Source organism: Peromyscus leucopus, chromosome 23 (assembly GCF_004664715.2).
Source record: "Peromyscus leucopus breed LL Stock chromosome 23, UCI_PerLeu_2.1, whole genome shotgun sequence".
NCBI lineage: Eukaryota > Metazoa > Chordata > Mammalia > Rodentia > Cricetidae > Peromyscus > Peromyscus leucopus.
In genome coordinates, this window is record NC_051082.1 from 2,615,191 (window position 1) to 2,637,623 (window position 22,433).

At 56.3% G+C, this 22,433-nt stretch overlaps 1 long non-coding RNA gene across 4 annotated transcripts; it reads right to left on the reverse strand.

Annotated features, from left to right (window-relative positions):
• Positions 1–2,477: 2,477 nt before the first annotated feature.
• On the reverse strand, positions 2,478–13,157 carry LOC114688043. 4 transcript variants are annotated; one of them, XR_005089882.1, is made up of 8 exons: positions 12,813–13,157; positions 12,518–12,564; positions 12,256–12,379; positions 10,510–10,614; positions 8,094–8,256; positions 5,152–6,112; positions 4,827–4,921; positions 2,478–4,504 (listed from the first exon to the last, which is right to left on the reverse strand). It is a non-coding gene; the product is annotated as an uncharacterized LOC114688043 (long non-coding RNA). The 4 variants fall into 4 exon arrangements; XR_005089881.1 differs by having other exon boundaries at positions 12,510–12,564; XR_003733749.2 differs by lacking the exon at positions 12,518–12,564 and having other exon boundaries at positions 12,813–13,156.
• Positions 13,158–22,433: the final 9,276 nt, after the last annotated feature.

The window sequence follows — 22,433 nt, forward strand, 5'->3', positions numbered from 1 at the left end:
GCATGGGCATCCAGCGGACAAAATATAAACAGCTGGTATGGCTCCCCCCAGTGGCCTTTGAGACCCTAGGTTTCACGTCCCAGCACCTATTCCCCCTTTCAGTAAGGCCCCAACGGCCTGTAGAGACACTTCCCCATCTGGCCGTCTGTCCTTTCTAAGCGTGAGGCCGCCGAATCTTTCTAAACACTTCCTGAGGGAAAATGTCCTCACACCTTCTTCCTGTGTGAAAATGGTCCCGCATCTACTTCCAGATTGAGATTTCCACCTCCTCTCCGTGGGAAGGGCCGCTCCAGCTAACTGCCTGTGCGAAGACCCCTCTCCCTGGTCATTGGCCATCTCTCCTCACAGGGTCCAGGTGCCGTTTCCTCGGCCTTCGCTTGGGGAATGCCTGACTCTGTGCTGCGGTTTTCCAGGGAAAGGCCCCTTCACATACTTCCTACTCAGGAAGCTCACATACAGCTTCCAAGTAGGGCATGGGACTCTGCTGGCTTCGGGTTCAAGCACACACACCCTTGAGCTCCTGTCCAAGATGGCCAGCCCCTGGGATCCCTACCCCTTCCTCCCTGGCCTAAATGACAGAGGGCCTAGGCTAATTAAGGCCCAGAATTGCCCACTCTAGACCCCCGGGCCCCACACTGGCTCCCACAAGATCCCCTGGTCCCATCCACTCCTGGTGGCAACCAGACCCGTGCACAAAGGAGAGAGGTCATGCTCGGAGTCCAGAGTCCCACAGCTACAGGACAGCCTCCTCCTCCTCCTCCTCTGGGCATCACTAACATGGCTGTCCCCTGCCTCAGGCCTGGCCTGGTCAGCCTGGGGGGACATCTGTTTGCCAGAAGGAGGGACCAGCCCCCGGGAGGCCCAGAGCTCGGCAGGGCTGGATTAGTTAGAGAAACCGGTTAGTAGGGCCGGGTTAGTAGGTCAGCGCACAGCACCAGCAGACCTCAGCGAACACACACAGGAGCCACTAGGAGAGAAGAAGGCAGCGGGCCGTTGTTAGTTAAGGGGCGGCAGGGTGCGGGTGGGGTGCCCCGGGGTTAGACAATTAGTAATCAAAAGAGCTTGCCTATGGGAGAGAAAGCTGGCGGGGGGAGGGGGGGGGAGAACAGGAAGAGACGGTTAAGGGTTCAAAGCACATGTCTGCCCCAGGCAGAAGGGTCTGTGTGCAGAGCACCCGCGATCAGGGGATGGACGGAATCACCGAGGTCCCTGCAGCCTGCCCTCACCCAGTCTTTTTCCATTTTGAGGTCCCTGCAGCGCAGCAAAGCCTTGGTTGCCTCACCACAGGCATCGAGGGGAGTAGAATGGATCCCGTCCCACCATGGGGGGGGGGGGGGGCGCAGCTCGGAGAGAGAGGGGCGGGTGACTGGCACACAGTCTCTAGTGGTGGCAGAGTTGGTAAGTCTCTCAGCACGCCCTTGCCCTGCAGGATGGGTCTGCACATAGATCCCAGGCCCCAGGCAGGGCCTTCCGGAGCCTCGTCCGCCCCGGCCTCTGGGAAGGCCCCTGGGCTGCGGAGTTAGTGGGGTTTGGGCTGCCGCAGGGTTAGTAGGACATGCTCGGGCCAGGTTAGTGGATTAGTCATCTGACAGAAGGCCAGGCATCTCGTCGCGTGCCGCAGCGTCCTGGCCGAGCCCTGGGTTGGTTAGTAGGTTAATCACACCATGCAGCCCTCCCCTTTCATTTCCCACCACCACCACCTACCACAGTCCTGTCCCCACCAGCCTGGGCATGAGGGCCTGACCACGGCAGGGGGGTCTGCCTCTGCACCCCTCAACCCCCTCCCAGGGAATCGAGCCTGACCTCAAATGACCCCTGGTGGAAGCCCAGAGCTTCCGTTTCTCTGTTGTGGATCTCAGAGGCCCCACAAACACTCCAGCACTGCTGAAGATGTGTCCTGCTTGTTCTCAGTGCAAACCCCCTGCCTGACTGTGGCCAGCCCCTTCCCAGAAGGATCTTCTCACACACACACACCAACACACGTACGCGCGCGCACACACACACACACACACACACACACACACACACGCACGCGCACACACACGCACGCACACGCATGCACACCCACACGCCCACACACCCGCATCTCTCCACCAAACATCTAACCCACCCACCCCAGAGCTGCCATGCTTGAAAATGGGCACCTCTTCTATCGCCAACTCCCAGGCTTCTCTTCTCACTGCTCCCACCGCTGGCCTGGCCTGCCTTCCTCCACAAACACTGCAAGGAACCAGCCTGAGTCCTCACATGAAGCTTAGACTCCTCCCCACCTCCACCCCACCCCCATTCCCCTTCCTTCCCCGGGATGGCCTGGCTGTACCACCTATCACTCCTGGCACTCCTAAGGACCAACCTGTGTCCCCTAGCATTCTAGACAGTGTTCGGTAAGAAAATAATTCCGCAGCCAGCGAAGACAGGGAAACACTTCCTCCTTCTATCCCTCCCTGAGTGTCTGAAGTATGCTCACTAGCATTGTCGGGGCTCTGAAAACGTCCTGCTTTTTGCTTTAATTTCCTCCCCAAAGCACTCAGTTACACTGTACCTTTCTCATCCCCCAAGGCCCCGGCTGGGTCAGCCTGACTAGGAAGCCCCTCCGGAAAGCCAGAACTGGGTTCTCCCTCGCACGCACTCCGGGGCCTCTGCTGACTGCCCGTTGTGTACTTCTTCCTAGGTAATGTTTCCCTCCCTGCTGGCTAGGAAATCCCAAGTGTCTGAAGGATGGCTGGACTGCACCAGGTTCCCAAACTGGCTCCCAGCCAAGAGCCAGAGTGGACTCCATATTGGCAGCAGGAAACATGACTCCTTCTCTTCCGGAAAACATGACAAGCTACCACAGAGGCCAATGGCGGCCGCAGCCCCCGGCTTGTCAGGAAGGCAGGCAAGGGTGGCCCAGCCAGGAACGCCCCTGGATCAGTAAGCACCCTACCTAGATGCACGCTCACCCTAACCTCCCTAAATTTCCACGTGGACTAAGAGCCCAGGACTGAGCCAGGCACAGGAGCCCTGTGAAAGCTGCCGGGGGCCCCCAGAAGAGCAGACGGCCCACACGACAAAGTAGAAATCAAGGTGACTTGGACAGCAGAGGGTGCCCCAGGGCCTGAGCTGGCGCTGCACGGGCTGCAGCCACCATGTTCCCGAGTTCCCTGGCGCAGCACCTGCAACTCTGTACCCATTTTACATTCATCTGCTCCTCCCTGCGTGGGCAATTCTGGAGGACAGATAGCTCTAGCTGTTCATGTTTGTGGGACCACCCCGTTAAAGAGTCCAATTGTGTCCCCCAAGAGGCACGCACAGGCTGAACTCCCCAGCCGCTATGGGAAGGTATGGAAGAGACAAGACCATCAAGGGTGTACCTACGCCCCGATGAGGTCATAAGCCTGGATGACAAGACTGTGCCCTTGTGGGACAAATCCCTGGAGCCCACTCACTCTGGATGCAGAGAAAAGCCACGCAACATAAAGCTACTTCTGGCGCCTTGATCTTGATCTGCTGGCCTCAAGCCCAGGGGAGGTGAAGGGGGGGGGGGGCGTGAGTCTCTGGTGCTGAGTCCCACAGTCTGAGCTGATAAATACACAACCCTTCCTGCGCCAGGGAAAGGGCTTTCTAGGCTGTACCAAAGAAGGCCACACACTGAAAAACCATCTCCTCTAGGAGGGACTGTGACCAAAAGCGGACAATGGACGGGGCGGGGGGGGGGGTCATCCTGGGGCACTTCACCCAGAGCAGGGGTGCAGATGTCTGCCAGTCCCAGCCCCTCCACAGATACTCAACACGAATGGGGGTGCTGGCTGAGCAGCCCCGTGTCCCAGGCAAAGGCTCTGTCCACAGCCCCTGCGGACTGGGGCAGCCCACTCTCTAGTGACTGAGGAAGTTGGAGCTGTGAGTCTGCCAGTAAGCCTCCCGACTGGGTCTCCTCATCTCGGGACTCCCCCTTTCTCTTCCCAGGGTCCCCTGCTGTGCTGGACTGCACAAAGGCTAGCCAGGCTCCTCCCAGGCCAGGATTGGCTGTCCACCACAACCAACCAGGAGCTAAGCCTCACCCAGGAAGCCCCAGACAGAAACATCACTCAAGCAGCACACAGACCGAAAGAAGAAAAACAGACAAAAGACAGACATCGGGCTCCTCCCCAGCAGCTCCTCCTCCTCCATGCCCATGGAGTCCCTGCCCTACCCACAGGTCCTTAGGAAGGGGCTCAGGTGGGGCCCCACCCCTCCTCCAGACACTGGAGGAGGATTCCAGTCCACAAGGGATCAGGAGGGGCCTCCAATGCCCCAGGACTCTACACTGCAGCCTCTGCCATCCTGCATCTGTCCATCAAAAACAGGGTGGATGCTAAGCAGTGTTATCTTCAAGGTGTGGCTCTTCTCCAGGGGGCTCCATCTCTGGCACTGGCAAGGACAGGATCTTCAGGGAGACAGGTTGTTCCCCAGTTCCATGAGGTCAGAATCCAGGAGATCCCCAGGGCTCCAAAGCAGACCAAGGTCTGGAGACACGCAGAACTATCTGAGGGAGACACAATGAAAGACGGTGAGGCACCCCAGATACCCCAATCTGGGACCTGTGCTCCCAACACACACATGCGCCAGAACAGAAAGCTTGGGACACAAATCTTCTACAATAAACTCAGAGAGGAAGGTGGGGTTCACTCAAAGGATCAGCAGAAAGCCAACGGCAGGTGGCCCAGAGTGACTCCCGAAGGCCAGGGGCTGAGAAGCGGCCAAGTGCAGGAGGAGAGAGACCCCAGAGTTCCCAGTGGTCTGAGATGAAACCCTATGTACACCCCACCACAGACGGACACGTACACTCCACAGGACAGAGAGCTCACCCCCTCGCTGAGCTGTGGTGATGCGTTTTCTTACTTGAAGACCTCAGAGGGTAGCACCATGTCTCTGTCATTCACCTCTGGACACCCAGCATCTCCTTAAAGAGGGTCAGGTTCATATGTATGAGGTGAGATGATGATGCCCCCAACCCCCGCCCAGAGCCTGTGGGGTTCAGATCATTCCCCTCCTCCCCACTGAGGCCATACACAGCAAGCCTTTCTGCTTCTGGCTCCCAGGCCTCCTCAGAGGCAGAAAGGATCTGGCCATGGGATGTGAGAGAGAGGACCACCCACCCTCCTAAAAGGAAGCGGTGCCTCTCACTCTTACCTGACATCATCATCGCAGGCCTAGCTCCTAGCTCCTCCCACACACAGACATCACAGGATGACTCTGGAAGACAGAAGAGCCAACCCCGGCACAGGAGAGGACCACACCCAAGCCCTGCTTTGGCCCAAAAGCCACCCTGCCTCCTCCTCCTTCCCTGCTACCCAGAGCATCCTTCACAAACATGGGCACATGGTGGTTTCCTTCGTGACCCAGGAAAACTCAGAGCAAGCTGGGCAGCTTAGGGACAGCCGAGAGGGAAGTCCTGGCAGAGTAGGGGTCTGGAGCTCTGACCTCAGTACTGCTGAGGTCACTGGAAGCCTATGCCTCTGTCTGGACCCAGGGACACATCCTGACCTGTCACACAAGGGCCATTCAAGGCAGTGGCTTGGAAAAGAAAGCAGCTCTTCTCATCTCAGTCCCCACCCTTTCGTGACTCCCACAGCAGAGAGAACATGTCTGGAGCCAGAGGGCGGGAGGTACAGGGCTCAGCCAGGCCACCTGTAAGTCACCAGGATGGAGGCGATGCCCCGAATCTCAACCCAGCACTCAGATTTGCTCTTTCCTGTCAATTATACTACATCTGTCCCCCAGAGCCTGAGTCAGGGAAGGGGAGGCACCTCGTAGCACGCTCTTAGAGCCGGCTGTCTCGGGAGCCTGGAGCTGAGTGGAGACAGTGTGTCCCGTGGGAAACCCTGCAGAAGGTCTCCGTGTGTCTGCAAGACCAAGGAGCCTGTCCAAGTTTACAAATGCCACCCTCAAGAGCCAGAGTCATACACAGGACATCCACCCTCCCTCTTGGGGGTTCCAGCGCCAACCCCCCTTCACAGGTGCACCAGCAGAAAGCAGGCTGGTGCAGAGGGGGCTGGTGAAGGGATACTTATCTGCAAGGCTGCTTCGCAGGGTGGCTGTGGCCCTTCCCAATCCCCTACTCTCTTCTGCGACCTGGGAACCAGCAGGAACTCTGCAAATAAGCCCACAGCGACCCTGTCACAGGGTGCAGACCCAGAATCCCGGTCATTGTGGGGACAGTGGAGTCTTCCAGGGAACCCCAGCTCCTGGGTCAGTCAGAGTGACTGGGTCTCATAGCATAGAAAGGAAGCCATAGGTTTGGAAGCCAGAGAAAAAACAGGACGAGGCTATGGCTCTCCAACCCCACATCCACAATGTGTGACTCTGAGCTCTTATTCAGGAAGCTTAGCCAGGATTATTACCAGTCAGTGACTTACATTCAGAAATACAGAGCATGGCCCCTCAGCCTTGAGAATAAATGCAGAAACATAGGCTGTTTTTATACTCAGGCATCATACAACCCTGGTGGGGGCACACCTGTTAGGTCAAATTAAAACCCTAATGAACAGATGAGATGTAACACCACATAGTGGCACCCACTGGGCAGTAAAAGGGAGCTGGATATTGACACACCCTGGACAAACCACACAGGCCCTGCTAAGAAAAGACAGGTTCAAGCTGTATGTGGTAGCACCCTCCTGGAATCCCAGCATTTGAGAGGCTGAGACAGGAGGGTCATGAGTTCAAAGCCAGCCTGGGCTGAATAATGAGTCTCTCTCTCTCTCTCTCTCTCTCTCTCTCTCTCTCTCTCTCTCTCTCTCTCTCTCTCTCTCTCAAAATTAAAAATAAAAACTAAGAAGATGGGCAGTGGAGGTAGCCAAATTTATACAAAATGCCCATAGAAGGGAAATGGGGATGACGGAACATAGGTTATTGCTCACCATGGCCCGGTATAGAATGGAAATGGGTTCCCAGGTTTCGGGGATCTGACTAGGCCAATGGACGTGTGATGATGTCACTAATCACAGCTGCAGGACTTGGTAACTGTGATCAAGATCTCTGGGCAGGCTGGGTGGTGGTGGCGCACACCTTTAATCTCAATACTTGGGAGGCAGAGGCAGGTGGATCTCTGTGAGTTTGAGGCCAGCCTGGTCTATAGAATGAATTCCAGGACAGCTAGGGATACACAGAGAAACCCTGTCTCAAAAAAAAAAAAAACAATCTCTGGGGTGCATCCCTGAAACAGAAAGTGCTGCACTGTGATAAAGCTGTACAAAAGAGGAAGGGGGTGGTATTTGGGGGGGGGGGTACTTAGCAGCACAAAACTTGATGTGCAAGGGGGTCACAGCCACCGGCCCTCTGAAGGCTGAGCCTAGGAGCAGACGTGTGGGCAAGGGACACACAGGGGTTTCTTTTGCTTTTTATTTCTTTTGTTTTTTATGTTTAGCTTCCTAAAAATTTTGTGTTTGAGTGTTTTGCCCGAATGCACGTCTGTGCACCACATGTGTGCACTTTCTGAGAAGGTTGGAAGAGGGGGGGTCAGATGCCCTGAAACTGGAGTTACACACAGCTGTGAACCACTATTTGGGTGCTGCAGACCAAACCTGGGCACTCAGCCAGAGTGGCCAGTGCTCTGAACCCCTAAGCCATCTCTCCAGCCCCTGTTTTTGATTTCTCAGACTCTCAAATAGCCCAGGCTGGCTCCAAACTCACTGTGCAGCCAGAGTTAACTCTGAACTTCTGATCTTCCTATGTCCACTTCCCAAGTGCTGCAATTATAGGCCTGTGCTACCACATCTGGTTCATGCTGTGCCGGGGCTCAAATCCAGGGTTTTCATGAATGGTAGCTAAGCACTCTGCCTGCCCCAGACCCATTATTTTGTACACCAATTTAAAAAAAAAAAAAAAAAAAAAAAAAAAAAAAAAAAAAAAAAAAAAAAAAACAAGCTAATTGCACCTCTATGGCATTATTTTCTACAAAAGATATTCATGCATTACAGAAGAATTGCAGTTGAGAAGTTCATAGTCAAAGGTTGTGTGGACTGTGGACCTGGCTCGTGGCTCTGCCCCTCACACACCAAAAGCCAAGATGAGGAGCCCCCATGGAAGGTTTGACAAAGGACTAGTACCCAGAAGACATAGGTCTCTCCTACCTTGAGGTTCGGAAGGCTCAGTCCCCGTGAGCGTCAAGACAGAGCCAAGTGGATGCAGCTTTTGGCCTCTGCCACCTGCATCCACGCAGATGAAAACTTGCTTCATCCCCAGGTGCCACCGAGACCCGGCAGCCATGTGCATGTGAACAGACAGGCCTCACAGCTATCATACACAGAGACGACAGACAGACAGACAGGAATGAAGAGTGGGTATACGCTGGACACACTGGAGAGCCATACCAGCGCTGGCCACACCACCACAACCCTCAGAGAGAGGGGAAGAGCATGGATGGTACACCAAAACTTCCATGCAAGAACCACAGAACCCAGAGCAAATCCATCATTACTTGGTGCTTCGGATTTGTGTCTCTCCTCTCCTCTGTGTGTGTGTGTGTGTGTGTGTGTGTGTGTGTGTCTGTCTGTCTGTCTGTCTGCCTGTCTGTCTGCCTGCCTGCCTGCCTGTCTCATGTAGCCCAGGCTGGCCTGGAACCCACTCTCCCCTCCAACTTGAGGTCTTCCTTTCTCAGTCTCCCTGTCCACAGAATGAGGGTGAGAGCAATGTCACTATGGCTATCACGGGAGGCGATAGGACTGGCCACCAGTCCTCCCGCCACCACCTTCTTGGTGGTGTGGCACTGGACCATGACGACGACACCGCACACTCATGCCGCCCAAGCAATGCACACGGTTCCTGTAACAGTGAAGAGCTGCCAGGACTGCAGGCCGAGGGCTGCAGCCGAGGTCCCAGTGCTGTTCTCTCCCTTGTTCTTCCTGCTGCTCGCATTTCAGAGGCAGAGGAGAGCCGCTGACCCAAACTGCTGTGGAGGCTCTGGTGCCCTGAGCTGCCGCAGACCCTGGGAATGTAAGACTGAGTGGAGCCTTCCAGGGATCTGCAGGCGGTGACTTGAGCAGAGGACAGAGCACAAAAGGGAGTGCCTGGAGCCAGAGGGGGGGGGAGCAGGGGGAGCGAAAAGTGACGGACCTGGAGATGTTCTACTGGAGCTGCTCCCACCTCCGGAGGTAGCGCGACCTCCTGGGCTCTGAACACAGACGGGATGAATGAGAGACCCACAGACATCTGAATGTCTAATGTCCCCCTTTTCAGGGACATCAGTCACACACATGCTAGATCCAGGTTTGAAATTTGGCTCCAAACTAAATTGCTGTGCAACCTTTAACAGGTCACTCTAACTCTCTGAGCCTCTTTTTTCTCACACACACACACCCAATATCTAAGCGCAAGATCATTATTTGGGCAGCGGGGGGTGGGGGTGGGGGATCCTATGTAGCCCAGGCTGGCCTGACTTTGCTATGTATCCAAAGATAACTGTGAACTCCTCATCCTCCTGCCTCCACCCTCCCCCAAGTGCTGAGGTCGCAAACACATGCCACATCCCAGCGCTAAGCAGCTTATCAGCAGAGTGGCCAGTGCCAGGGTGGCTAGGGTTCCTTTTCATTTGCCTCCTACTCAGAGGGACACAATGGCCAAGACCCTCCTTCCCTCTGGCTCCTCCAGAGGGGCCACCTGGCCCCCAGAGGGAGAGGGGACACCTGCCTCATCTGAGCTCATCAACACAGAAAGGGATGAGAGACAGATGTCACCCTCAGCCTGCCGGTGCCTCCAGACATCTTGACTATTGTTTCGCAGATTGACATGTGAGCCAGGCCTCAAAAGCGGGGGGGGGGGGGGGGGGGGGGGGGTTCCCCTGGGAACAGAGGGCTGAGCCTCAAGCTATTCACTGGCCCATTGAACCTGCACAAAAGGCCCAGTGCCCTGAAGTGTACTGTGCAACAGCAGAAGGTCACCCTGAAGGGCGGCACGGCCCCATACAGGTGCCGCAGGAGTGAGCTGGGCCAGCAGGTGCGTAACGGAGTCTGTCCTCAGTCTGGGCGCCTGACACTGGTTCACAGCCAACAGCCCCACACACCCAAGAATAGGACCCCACACGACAGCTGAAGAGACCGAGGCTGGGAAACTCCTTCCTGACTGGGACATGGGTGGGGAGGATTCACACACAGACCTCGCTCTCAGCCCTTTCTCTCTCTCCTTGACGACTCCGATGAGTAAACTTGAGGGTGGTGTGAACTGGGCTCGGGGAAAGCCATGTACTACAAGAAGACGACCGACCCGGGGAGGGTTAGAAGAAAGGAGAGCGTCTGAGAGCCAGGCAGGCTTCTCCGGAAGCCCGGACTCCACAGCAATTCCCGTCACTTCGTGAGGCGAGTTTCAGTGAAAATGAAATTTTCTCTTATGGTTTGTCTTTTCCGACACTTAACAATTACTGTTAGTTTTCTTAAATCTAGGAAGGTAGATTTCAAGAAAAAAAAAATGTGCCCAAATTATAAATTAAAAAATAATAAATTGAGGCAGGGTGTCGTGATGTAACCCAGGTTAGCTTAAATGTATGTTCCTTACCCAGGTATGGAGGTGCAGACGCACGCCTTTAATCCCAGCTCTTGGGAGGCAGAAGCAGATGGACCTCTGTGAGCTCCAAGCCATCCTGGTCAGCAGAGTGGGACCCTGTCTCAGGAAAAAAAAGAAGAAAAAAGTGATCCTCCTGCCTCAGCCTCCCAAGTGTTGAGATGGCAGGGGTGAGCTGTCAGCCGGACTTTTACATGGTCTTTCCCTCCCTCCCTCCCTCCCTCCCTCCTCTCTTCCTTCTTTTTTTTTTTTTTTTTTTTTTTGTTTGTTTGTTTTGTTTTGTTGTTTTGTTTTTCGAGACAGGGTTTCTCTGTGTAGCTTGGTGCCTTTTCTGGAACTCACTTGGTAGCCCAGGCTGGCCTCAAACTCACAGAGATCCGCCTGGCTCTGTCTCCCGAGTGCTGGGATTAAAGGCGTGGCCACCACCGCCAGGCTCCCTTTTTTTTTTTTTTTTTTTTTTTTTTTCTTTCATCCCATCCTCTCTGTCTGTCTGTCTCTCTCTCTCTCCCCCCTCCCTCCCCCACCTTCCTTTTTCTTTCTTACACAGGATCTTACTAACCCTGACTGGCTCAAACTCGCTTTGTAGCCTAGGCTGTTCTCCAACTTGGCATCCTCCTGCCTCAGGCCACCAAGCTCTGAGACTGCAAGGACCATGCCTGGCTAACACTCATTTTTTTATACAAGGTAAAAAGAGGTTGCCTTCACCCTGCTGGGAAGGATTCAGGGTACTTTTTTGGGGGCCCTGAAGATGTCAGATGCGCCCCCTCCCCCTCCGAGCGCGAGCGCGCCCTTATTGGGGGGGGGGTCATTTTCTGCAAGGTCAGCATAGGGCGGACTTCAGAGCCATGCTCAACCGCAATGGACATAAAAGGACACGATGTGTAGGGCGGGCAGGAGATAAGGTTGCTAACAGAATTCTTTCGATGGGAAATCAACCAAACTCGGGGTGGGGTGAGTTCAGTGTCTTCCCAAAGCAGGGAGCAGATGGAGCGGCCCCAGGAACCTGTTTGCCGCGACTGCTACTGGATTGGGGAGGTCCCAGGGGATCCCCCTCTGGGAGCAGGAGACAATACTGAGCACCTCCAGATGCGCAGCCCCGCCCCAGATGTGCTGACGCAGCGTGGGGCCACGTGGCGGGACACCGGTTCACTTGCGGGGAGCCCCCGGAGTGTGGGCCCCTGTCCGCGGAGTGGGGTTACTCATCCCTGCCCGAGGCTCTCCTGGGAAGAGCGCTCTGGGGAGACAGCGAGGTTGCGCCCAGCTCAGCGCAGAGAGAAAAACAAACCTGCTTCCAGCAAGTTCTCGCTCTGCGCTCGCTCCCCGCGCCCCTCCCTCCAGCAGGTGGGGGCGTTTTCCTGGCGCGACTCCGCTCCGCAGTGGGGTGTGCGCGCCAGCAATCCCAGGCGGCTGGCGGTCTGCGCTGGGAGCCTGGGATGAGAGTGGGGAGGCCGGGCTCCCCGGAATCCCTCTGTCCAAGAAATAATCTCCCTCGTGCCGGGGATGAGGGAGGTCTAGACCTTTCCCTCTCAAATCCCCAGCCTCTGCAGAGAACGTCTCAGAGCCTGGGAGGGTTGGGGAACCAAGCTCTTGGGGTTGCTCCAGACCGTTTTGGAGATACCACATGAGCTTCAGAGTCCGTCGTGTCTGGACTCAAAAAATCACTGACTGTGTGACCTTGGACAGGCTGCTGCCCCTCTCTGTCTGGACTTCCTTTTCCTCATCTCTAAAATGGGTTCTTACCACCTGGCGGGGCTGTGGTGCCAAAGCGGTGCCTCCCCGAGGATGTGTAGTCACCATCGAGAGCGATGTCGCAATGAGGGTGCGGAGATGCATTCGGTTTGAAGCTGCACTGGACGCCCCAGGTCTGGGATGAGTCCCAGGAGTGGAGGAAGGGTAAGGGCTGGGTGTGAGGGAAGGAGAGCCAGGGACACCATCCGCTAACCCACCCTCCATGCTGAGACCTCCTGGGCGCAGTCCTCAGCCTGGGCAGTTACCTGCTAACCTGTGGGTTGGTGTGTACTGGGTCCCCACGCCCATGTGCACCTAGCTCTGGGGGAAGGGAAGGGTCTTTGTTCCCCCTCAGACCATAACTGCGAGACACCCCCCCCTCCCCGAGCACCCTCCGCGTCTCCATCCCCACGACCCATCCACTGAAGCCTCACATCGGGCCATTGCGGGTTGGGGGTCGCGTCACCCACCGGCGCGGGCCACCACTGCCCTGGGACTGTGAGACCCCCGCCGCCCTCCTAGGAATCAGGTGCGCCCGGCGGGGAGTGAGAATGGCGACCCCGGCTTACCTCGGCTCCTCGCTCCTGCGGCTGGAGTGCAGAGGGCTCTTTGTGCCCGGCTCTCAACAGAACTGGGGGAGCCCCTGCAAGCGCCTCCCCTCGTAAACTCCTCCCCGCACTGGTCCGCAGCCTCCCTCCCTACGGCCCCCCAGCGCAGCCGGCGTCGTCTTCGCATTTACTGCAGCGCCCATGAAATTTTAATGCAGGAGCGAGCGGCTGGCGGGCAGAGAGAGAGCGGTGCCGCACCCGGCCTCGGGGATGGGGGTGGGGACGCCCCCGACAAACACCCAGCTTGCGGTCCGGGGCTCGGGGCAGCGAGACGTGGGGTGTGCATCTCCCCCACCCCGCTCCCACCTCCCCACCTCCGCTTCACAAAGGGGCTACTGCGCGCCTCAGCCTCAGCAGCCCTGCCTGCAGCGCTGCCATAGCAACGCTGGCCAGTGGAGAGGCGCACACCACCGTCGGTCGGAGGCGCCGCCACGGACCTGGTGCTGAAGCAAGAGAAGCCCAGCCTTGGATCCCAGAAGGGGACCTTAGCCCGCGGGGCTGGGGCGTGGCTCCCCGGGGAACTACCAAGCAGAGCCATGGTAAGGGCGGCCGGCAAGATTCGAACCCGAATCTGTGGCAGACGTCTATAGTTTTGGCATCTGCTTGGCCTGCACTCCTTGGCACAGATTATGATCTCCACAGGGGTCCTAAAGGGTCGCCAGGAGCTTTTTGGTTCCGTGATGCTCCCCCGGCCAGCGCCATCCACACCCTTGAGACCATGATGTGACTGTCACCTCCTAGGCCCCACTGTAGTGCCACTGAACCAAAACTTATGAAATGGGACCACTAGGCAATTCTAAGGCCCCTTCCAGATGAGCAACTGTCGTTCTAGAACATTCCACCGACTTCGAGAACCGGCACTGGTCCTCAGCTTAAATTCCAGCTCTGACCATGCCCTTGACCAGATGTGACCAGATGTGCGTGAGTGTCTCCTCGAACTGGGTCTCTATCCCTTTCCAGTCTGGGGAGGCGCTAAACAGGGGAGGGGCACCCAGCGCAAGATGGCACTGTAGGGTGGGGGAGGGGCAAGCCATTCTCCTGATTAAGCTAGCTCACCTTTCGTTTTCTTTTTAAATCTTTTAAAACTTCCTTTGGTAGGGTTGGGTGGGCACAGCTCACACAGTGTGCCTGTGGGGCTCCGAGGACAACAGAGTGTGATCTCTTCTCCCACCTGGTAGATCCGGGGAATGGAATCCAGCTGGGGTCAGGCTTAGCAGCCAGTGGCCCTCTGAGCTGTCTCCCTGACTGGCCCTCACCTTTCATTTTTTACATTTGGGTATCTATTGAGCGTCATCGCTCACATCCAGAGGTCGTGAGAGGTGAGGGTGGCTGCGCACAGCCTCCGTGAGGGACCCACGAGAGATTCGAACTCGCGATTCCAGGCCATCGTCATGCACATCTCTCCCTGAGAGCCCCCAGCCTGCCCTTCAGCAGACCCGCAAGCTCGCCTCCGACGTGCCAGAGCTGGAGGTCAACACAGGATCACCGATGGCACCAGCGTGGCCTTGGACACCCCCCTGCCGGGGACGAAGCGCTCACATGGGCCAATTAGCAAATCAAATGTGCTTGGTCATGATTCCTAGAGCAGAGCACCTGACCTTGGCTTCCCCTCCTGACCTGCCGTGGTATAAGCCGAAAGGTTGGCAGTGAACAGGGAGGGTGCACACGGGCGGCCTCTTTCTTCTCTGAGGCTCCCAAGCAACCCCTGTCCGCCTTGTTGCTGTAGTCAATGACCTGACAGACCAACCTAAGGAAGGAGGGTTTGTTTCGGCTCCTGGTCTGAGGGTGCAGTCCAGCACGGTGTCTCGAGAGGGCGCGGCTTCAGGAGTGTGAGGCGACTGGGTCACACTTCATCTGCCGCCGCCGTCAGGAAGCAAAGAGGGGTGACGGCCACCGCCCAACTCTCTTTCTCCTTCTTATTCAGTCCCCAGAATCCGGCCCATGAGATGCAGCAGCCTACACCCAGGGTGGGTCTTCCCTCCCGGGTCAAACCTCTCTGGAAGCATCCTCACAGGCACTCACAGGGCGGGGTGTGTGTGTGTCTCCCAGGTGACTCCAAATCCAGACAGGTTGACCATGCTGAAGATGAAACTGTCAACTGTCTTTCTCAAACCGTGTTCTTGAGTCCTCTCCCAGCCCAGTCTCCAATACCCATCTGGGGAAGACTCGAGGCACCTGCCTACTGCTGCCTTACTTCTCCTGCCCCCACCCATCTTAGTTCTTTCAAAAATCAGGGTGTCAGTGGTCCTGTTGCCAGCGTCTTCACAAGCGGACAGGGTGGAGGGCAACAGTGCACACCGTTAGGGGATGCTGTGGGCTCTGGATGAAAGAGATTGTGGTTAGCAAGAATAGACTCTAGGTGAGAGGTAAACCGAGAGTGTAAGGAGGGGATAGACCCCATGTCCAGCAGCCCCCCAAGCCAGTCTGGGCTGGCCGGATGTCTTCTGCCCCTGGTCCTCCATCATGGTGTCCTTCTTCATCTAGTCCTCCTGCGGATGCACTTGAACCTTTGACCTCCCTTTGTTCATTTGCTGAAAACCAAACGTAGTGCGGCATACTCTACTCCCTGCCCTCTAGCCAGCATGGCTCTGTGGAATTCCCGGACAGCCTGGCAGCGAGAGGTGGGATCCAGCCGACCTCCCCACTTTGGTAGCTCTGACCCGCAGCTCATTGCCTAAGTAGAGACGGTGAGTGAACACAACCAACATCACCACTGCTCGCCAAAGATCCTGACTTACAGGAGAGGTTTACAGATGCAGCTACCTTGAGCCGTAAGGGTCCCTGAGTAGACCCACTCCCCAAGACACTAGCCCATACCCCCTGGCCTACCTTTCATTAAAGTGACCCCAGCCAACCATTGTTGGGGGCTGGCTGTCAGGACAACAGGAGGAGAGGCACCATCAGACTTCAAAAGATGCCCTGGAGAATAAAACAGGCACCCACCCTAATCTGGACCTGGTGCCCACCCCTTCACATGAGACACTGTGGCTTCAAGGAAGCAACCCATGAATCCAGGGGGACTCTGACCATGGCGATGTGTCTAAGAAAGAAGAAACAGAAGAGTGTATTGTTTCTTCAACCCTAAAGGGATGGCCAGAGGACTGCGCCTGTCAGGTCCCTGCGGCTAATTCCAGGTCCCACCGTCCCCTTCAGAAGCAGTGAACTCCAGTTTACGTCCACACCCTTGTAGGGCACCGTTCCCTCCTCCAGCTCTCAGAGAAACTGCTGGCATCATCTCTGCTAGACACACAAAGTCTGGAAGACTCCGAGAGAGCAAACGGCTTACCTGGGGCGAGCCAGCCAGGGAGTGAGTGGCAAGGCCGTGAGGGGAACAAAGCTCTCTGGGAGCACCTGCACCCATGCTCGGCCCGTTGTCCCGGGGAAGCAAAGAGCCACACACAGCTGAGCATGGATGCATGGTTGTGCTGCAGTCCTTCCCAGGCGCAGGCACCGCCCTGAAGTTAACCTCTGCCTCCCTTCAGAGGGAACATGGGCTCAGGGTTGTCCCCAGAGCAGCAGGCGGTCTCCACGGTGCTCACTGCTTCATGTCCTCTCTGGGGTGGGTAAATCTTGGCTCACACCTCCACGTGAAAAGTCACTCGCTGTCACGTTGGAACACACGGGTCTCACCAGGAAGGAAGAGAATCCTCACACTTGTGCAGCATTGAGCACTCCTACCCACGGGGGCATCCATCCCTCCAACCCTGATCCTAGCTGCTTACACAGAGGGTCACTGCCTCGAATTGGGTCATGTAACCGGATGTGAATTCACACAAGGAACTGGCATCAGGAAGAGGTTTCCGAAGTGCAAAGGTTAAAAACGGATCCGAAACCAAACACGTAAGACTCCGAGATGCTTCTGGCAGCGCCCCGCGTTGTGTCTCACCAGCTTGGCACTGAACACACGACGCACACACCACACACACACACACACACACACACACACAACACACACACACACACACGCTTCTCAGCGCCTGCGGTGCCCAGGTCGGGGCTCTATGACTGTTCTACATCTGCGGAACAAACTGTTACGACACCAGCTTGTTTGCTCTCTCTTCAAGACCACTGGTGGTGCTGAATTGTCGAGGCATGTTTGATTTTAAAAACTGCTGTTTGAAGCCGGGCGGTGGTGGCGCACGCCTTTAATCCCAGCACTGGGAGGCAGAGCAGGCGGATCTCTGTGAGTTCGAGGCCAGCCTGGTCTACAGAGCGAGTTCCAGGAAAGGCGCAAAGCTACACAGAGAAACCCTGTCTCGAAAAACAAAACAAAAATAAATAAATAAATAAATCAATAAATCAATAAATCAATAAATAAATAAATAAATAAATAAATAAATAAAAACTGCTGTTTGAGTGGCTGACCCTGGGTTTCATTTCAATAAATAAATAAATAAATAAATAAATAATAAATAAATTTGGGCTTGGACAGGATTTCCAGAACTTTGTGTATTAGTCTTAATGTTTCTCCCGTGTGTACTACATGTGAAACAGCACTCTCAGATTTGACAGTTACGAAGTCAAACTATTAATCGACTCTGAAAAGCTGGAGATGCCCTGGGTCCTGCAGGATCAGACATTGGGTAAAAACTCTGCCCTCGAGCGTGTGACCTTCTGCCTCCAATAACAGGTGAGCTTTCCGGTAAAAGAAGTGTTTTAAAGTAAAACATCTGGGGCTGGAGAGAAGGCTCCGTGCTTAAGAAGAAGTGTTGCTCCTACAGAGAACCCGAGCTCTGTTACCAGCATCCACGTCAGGTGGCTCACAAACCCCCTCTAACTCCAGCTCCAGTGGATCAGGCGCCTGGCCTCCTCTGGCACCTGCACTCACGTGGACACACACACACACACACACACACACACACACACACACACCTAATTTAAAGTAAATAAATAAATGAAATCTTTAAAAATATTGTTTTCATTTTTGTGTGTGTGATACGTATACGGGTGTTTTGCATACATGTAGGCTCACCGTGAGGGTGCATATCTATGGAGGGGTCCACGTGTGTGACTGTGCGTTCGTATGTGTGTAGAGGCCCCAAGGTTGATTGGGAACCATCCTCAATTGCTTTTCCTACTTATTCATTGAGACAAGGACTCTCAATCGAACTCAGAGTTCACCAATATGGCTAGACGGCTTGCCCCGGGCATCCCTTCTGTGGCTGGAACTATAAGCCAGGAGCAATGTCCACCACCCAGCATTTCCTGGGTTCCAGGGATCCAAACTTCAGTCCTCACCTGTGCACAGCGAGCTCTATAACCACTGGGCTATCTCCTCAGCCTGGACATTAATTTATCTGTGATGTGTCTTTGGTGATTGCTTCCTTTGTATACCTATTTCCCATCTTTCCACACAGGATCGGGTGAACATTTCTCAGGTGAAAGGGTCACGAATGGGAGAAGCTTGAGAACCCCTGAGGTGGACCACAGTGCTGCTGGTGGAAACATCCAGATCCAAGCTGCCTGCGCTGGCTTGCCTTGGTGACCTGCTCGACACATCACATGGGTACCATTGTGTCACACGTGGAAGCAGGAGAGACATCAGAGACTTAGTTTGCGCGCTCTCTCTCTCTCTCTCTGTCTCTCTGTCTCTCTGTCTCTCTCTCTCTGTCTCTCTCTGTCTCTCTCTCTCTCTCTCTCTCTCTCTCTCTCTCACACACACACACACACACACACACACACACACACACACACACGTTCTCAAACATAACTCAATTTTCTCCGTATCATTACCCTGCGGCTGGCTTAGGTCTCTCCCTCCCCAGCTCGGGAGACCCTACATCCCCATTCCCAGGCAGTTAGTGTAAAGGGCCTTAGACACAAATGCACTCCTGCACAGTAGCACAAGCGCTGAGCCTTGTTCACACATGTGTGTGTGTGTGTGTGTGTGTGTGTGTGTGTGTGTCCCCGTGTGTGTCCGTGTCTTCCCTGCACCATGCTCGTGGTCACTCATCAGGCCTCATCAGCAGGATTTGAGCTCACAGAATGAAGTCCAGGGCATCCAGGACCCACCCCACAGCAGGGCTCAGGGGCCAGGACACTGCCCCCATGAACAGCTCTGGGGCCTCCCGCTGCCCCCAGACTCCTGGTTGGGCCATCTCTGCCCCTTCGCTCTTGTGTGCCGAGGGCTGCACTCAGCCCCCACCCCACCCCGTCCCTCTGTCCCCTTGCCCCCGCCCCGTCCCCTTTGTGTCTGGACCACGGAGAAGGGCAGGGCACGCTCGCCTCCTCCACCCCGCCTCATTATCCGTCTGCAAACAGTCCTGCAGACGCCCTGCACCTGCTCCTGGGCTCCCAGGCGCCCAGCAGGTGCCGCCCAGCCAATCGCAGAGCTGCTGCGGAGAGAAAGGCACCGGCCAGGCCTCCAGCTGCTCCCTCTGCCTCCCAGAAGCAGGGACAAAGTCTTTCGGCTTTTCACCACCCATGCGACAGATGCTGTGGGGCCAGAGAGGGGGCAGAGGGAACTGGGGTTGGGGGAGGTGAGCCCTGTGGAAGACCTCACAGACACCACGCTCACGGCACACCTTCCCCGCCCCCACCCAGGCCCTTCCCTGGATCCTCTCCAGCATCCCACTGTGTCACCCCCACCCCCACCCTGAATCACTAAACATGCTGCCTGCTCCTGCTACCCCTGCCAAGCGCCCCAACTTGTCCCCTTTGCCGCTTCCAGGAGTCTCTGAAAATGCAGGCTGACCTCATCGCTCCTCTGCCGCTGCCCCTCTGGCCTCACCAGGAGCAGCAAGCTTTATACAGCCCTCCAAAGTCCTGCCCGGCCTCGGCTGCCTGCTGGCTCTGTGATCCCCTACCTAGCTCCGGCATTGCCAGCTGGGCGTGTCCAGCCCAGCCTGGTGTTCTCTGGAGGTCCTGCTCATTTCCAGATAAAGCCAGTGTTTGGAGGTTCATGACCCCTGGATAGATACAGCCTCTACTCTGGGACTGATTTGAACATGAGATTACAAGTCCTTTTGCTTATGAGTCCATGCATAGAGATGCCCATACAACACATATTCATTCACACATATATGCACACACATCTACATACATTCTCACACATGCACATGCATACATGAATAGGCATACACGTGCATATCCACATACACACACACATTGGCACACACACACTAGCCTGTGAGACTCCTCAGGGAAGACATCTGGCCTGTCCCTCTCTCACTTCACAGCCTGACAGAGGGTGTGCCCTGGTGGAGGCCCTCTGTGTCCTCGTGTGGACAGAACAGCCGAACAGGCTGTGGTCTGGAAAGCCTTTTGGACACATTATACAGCTGTGTAAGCCAACCTGTAAGAGAAGAGTGTGGGCCCGGGCCTGCTCCCACGTGGCCTGAGACAGAGCAGTCCAGGTCTCCAGCACCCCCAGGCTCTGACTGTCTCCAAAAGGCAACCCAGCCCTCGAGCACCCCACTCAAGGGTGACAGAATTGTCATCTGGGTCGATGACAGTGTCTTCCTCCTCTTAGATTGCATGTGCCTGTCCTACACTTGCACACAGGCAGGGCCACTGCACTCATAGCACCAGTACCACAGGTTCCTCAGGAGACCCTCAGGTCGGATGGCCAAGGGAGGGACCCGCACACTCGGGGCCTGCTGAGTTCGATCCCGGGACTGGTACTACAGCTGCTAGAGACACAGCCAGCTGGTGTGGTGGCAGGGATCGGCACCAGGCCCACTTCACAGACCAGGAAACTGAACAACAGGTCTGAGCCGAGATACAGCCCTGGCAGTCCTCATCCAAGTCCAGCCCAGACCCCACCCACTCCCACCGTCGGCCCAGCAGCCCTAGGGAGATGCTCTCAGCTCAGCTGCACACACCTCCTCCTATCCCACCACAGCCGCTCTGCACACAGTGCATTCTGTATTTATGAGATGCCTCTCTGGCTCTCTCTGGACCAGCCAAGCCCGGCCTGTATGCTTGGAGGAGGGAGGCGGGGCTCTGCAGCCAGCGTGCCCCAGGAGGAGGGGGCTGGGCTGGGTCGAGGCTCTAGTCTGGTTTCTGCCGGGCCTGTGAAGCAGAGTGAGGGTGGGAACATCTGGGTGCTTCTAGTAACCTTTGTTCTCTGGCTTGTCCGAGGCATTTGCAGAGAGCCCAGGAGGGGGCTGGGTGAGCAGAAGAGGGACTGAGATGCTCAGTGGTCAGGCACAGGAGAGGAAAGCCAGTTGTGCGGTGGGTGTGGGTGTGTGTGTGCAAGGTGTGAGTGTGCAGGGTGTGGGTGTGCAGGGTGCGGATGTGCAGGGTGTGGGTGTGCAGGGGGTGGGTGTGCAGGGTGTGGGTGTGCAGGGTGTGGGTGTGCAGGCTGTGTGTGTGCAGGGTGCGAGTGTGCAGGGTGTGGGTGTGCAGGGTGTGGGTGTGCAGGGTGCGGGTGTGCAGGGGGTGGGTGTGCAGGGTGTGGGTGTGCAGGGTGTGGGTGTGCAGGGTGCGGGTGTGCAGGGGGTGGGTGTGCAGGGTGCGGTGTGCAGGGGTGGGTGTGCAGGGTGTGTGTGTGCAGGTGTGAGTGTGCAGGGTGTGGGTGTGCAGGGTGCGGATGTGCAGGGTGCGGGTGTGCAGGGGGTGGGTGTGCAGGGTGTGGGTGTGCAGGGTGTGGGTGTGCAGGCTGTGTGTGTGCAGGGTGCGAGTGTGCAGGTGTGGGTGTGCAGGGTGTGGGTGTGCAGGGTGCGGGTGTGCAGGGGGTGGGTGTGCAGGGTGCGGGTGTGCAGGGGGTGGGTGTGCAGGGTGTGGGTGTGCAGGGTGTGTGTGCAGGGATGGGTGTGCGGGGGGGGTGTGTGCAGGGGGTGGGTGTGCAGGGGTGGGTGTGCAGGGGGTGGGTGTGCAGGGGGTGTGTGTGCAGGGGGTAGGTATGCTCTTTCCTAACCAATGTTGGACCTTGTCCCACTCTCCCCACAAAGAGGAGAGTTAAGATGGCCTTTAAGATGCTAACAGGCCTGGGCATGGACCAGTGGGGACACAGATGTCTAGATTTGATCCCCAGAATCTCACACGCACACAACACAGCATCACACACACTACACACACACAACTACACAACACACAGAGGGGGTCAGCCTTTAGCATAACCAGACAACTTGAATACAAAGTAAGGGCTGTGGAGACTCATGTTGTAGGTGCTTGCTGCACAGCAGCAGGACTGTGTCCGATCTTCCAGTACCCTGCACAAGTGACAGCTAGCTGTAATAACCAGCCCCGGGAAACAGAGGACAAACATGCTCCGGGCTCGACTGAGTCACCAGTCTTCATCTAACAGAGATCGTCCAAGCATGAGAAGAGAGAGGCCCGCTCAGAGAGGTTGCCTGGATGACACTATTGAGTCCCACCCCCAAGTGCAACATTCACACGCACTGCACACCTGCACCTGCACACCCATCCCATGCATCACTGCCCTGTCACACCCACACCGCTGCAGCACCCACATCGCGCACACGCCGCACCTCTGCAACCACACACCCTGCACACACACACCTGCACACCCACATTCGCAATACCCCACCGCACACCCACACCCCACACCCACCCCTCCTGCATTACCCGCACCCTGCTAACGCCCACCACCTGTACTACACACGGACACCGCTGCAC